Source organism: Rana temporaria, chromosome 5 (assembly GCF_905171775.1).
Source record: "Rana temporaria chromosome 5, aRanTem1.1, whole genome shotgun sequence".
Lineage (NCBI taxonomy): Eukaryota > Metazoa > Chordata > Amphibia > Anura > Ranidae > Rana > Rana temporaria.
This window is the reverse complement of record NC_053493.1, coordinates 399,898,478-399,900,456: the sequence shown is the minus strand read 5'-3', so window position 1 is coordinate 399,900,456 and position 1,979 is coordinate 399,898,478. Positions and strand designations below refer to the sequence as shown.

The 1,979-nt window shown below is 52.9% G+C and overlaps 1 pseudogene; it reads left to right on the top strand.

Moving 5' to 3' along the window:
• The first annotated feature begins 224 nt into the window (after positions 1-224).
• Positions 225-331, top strand: LOC120942204 (annotated as a pseudogene).
• The last annotated feature ends 1,648 nt before the right edge of the window (positions 332-1,979 follow it).

Below are 1,979 nucleotides of genomic sequence, written 5' to 3'. Positions count from 1 at the left end.
TCACAGTGAAAAGTGCTATAAAAATGCACTGATTACTGTGAAAATGACAATGGCAGTGAAGGGGTTAACCACTAGGGGCGCTAAGGGGTTAGGTGTGCCCTAAGGGAGTGACTCTTACTGTAGAGGGGGCGGAGCTGGACGTGTGATATCACTGATCGTCGTTCCCTATATCAGGGAACAGACGATCACTGACATTGCCACAATGAAGAACGGGAAAGGTTTGTTTACACTCTCGGCCTTTTGGCTAAGATCAAGTGTAGTATCTGTTCTTATCAGTTGCCAGAGGAGCGCTGAAGCACCTCCTACATGGGGAGGGTGGATGCAATCCAATGACGTCATTGCACCTGGAAGGATGGTTTCAGCAAGGACTACGCCGAGCTGCCCGACAGATACTGGGGGCCGGCCTATGGTTGTGTCTGAGCCATCTGGAAGGGTGCTCTTGGTGAGGAAGGGTGGCTGCACTTGGTCTGGTCCATCATGCTCCGGCAGGTACCCACGTGGTGGGTGCCTACCCACGTGCACCCACCACGTGGGTACCTACCGGAGCATGATGGGACGGTGATGCCTATATAAATGGGATGCAAGGCGCGCTTCCATCATTGCAGTGACAAGAGGCGACGTGTCAACATCGGAAGAGGGGAGAAGAACAGAAGAGAAGAAGGTGACGTCACAGAAGACCGCGATGGCTGCCTGCTAGTAATTGAGCTAACACACGAAGATAGCAGGCAGCCAGCGCTAAAGAAGAAGGCACCGGACAGCTGCAGAAGAACCGGGGTGCGCCGAGTCAACAGCGGAGAGCGGCGAAGATAGAAGAAGACCCCCGGAGAGCGGAGAAGACCCCCGGAGAGCGGAAGAAGAAGCCCCCCCTGGTATTAGAGCTAATAAAGAAGACAGGGGGGGCCTCCGGAGCAGACTAATAAATTATTTTAAAAACCCTTGTGTTGTGTGTTTAATAACTTTAACTTTTTGCCTCCAGGTGAATGGGTAGGGGTACGATGTACCCCATATCCATTCACTTAGGGTGGGGGGCCGGTATCTGGGGGCCCCCTTATTAAAGGGGACTTCCAGATTCCGATAAGCCCCCGCCCGCAGACCCCGACAACCAACGGCAAGGGTTGTCGGGAAGAGGTCCTGTCCTCATCAACATGGGGACAGGGTGCTCTGGGGTGGGGGGGCCCGCAGTGCGCCCCCCTGCCCCAGAGCACCCAACCCCCCCATGTTGAGGGCATGCGGCCTGGCACGGCTCAGGAGGGGGGGGCGCTCGCTCGTCCCCACTCCCTTTCCTGACCGGCCGGGTAGCGTGCTTTGGATACGGGTCTGGTATGGATTGTAGGGGGACCCCCTACGTCGATTTTTCGGCGTAGGGGGGGGTCTCCTTACAACCCATACCAGACCTAAGGGCCTGGCATGCTCCTGGGGGGGAACCCATGCCGGTTTTTTCTTTGAAAATTGGCATGGAGTTCTCCCTCTCAGGAATGCATGCCGAGCGACGCTGACAATTTTTCTTTTTTGTTTCTGTTTTCCCGGCGCTTTTTTTTTTTTTACCCGTCGCAACTTTAGTGTCCCGTCGCAATCCACAAAGCCCGCCGTAAATTACGTTCGCGCGCTGCACGTCGGGAAAATTACGTCACACGCATGCGCAGTACGGCCGGCGCGGGAGCGCGCCTCATTTAAATTTTAAACGCCCCCCGGAGAGGAGGACCGCCTTGCGACGGAGGCACTTAAGTTACACGGCGTGTAATTTCTAGGTAAGTGCTTTGTGGATCAGGCACTTAGGTAGAAATTTTAAGTCAGTGTAACTTAACTGCTGAAAGAAAGTTAAGTTAGGCAGCTTTTTTGGGAATCAGGCCCCATGTGTACATACATCGTTTTTATGTCTTTGTTATGTGTATATACATGACATTTTCATTATTGAAATACGTTTTAACTGCTACGTGCCATGTCATGTGTTGCTAACAATAAATCTGTTTATATTTTTT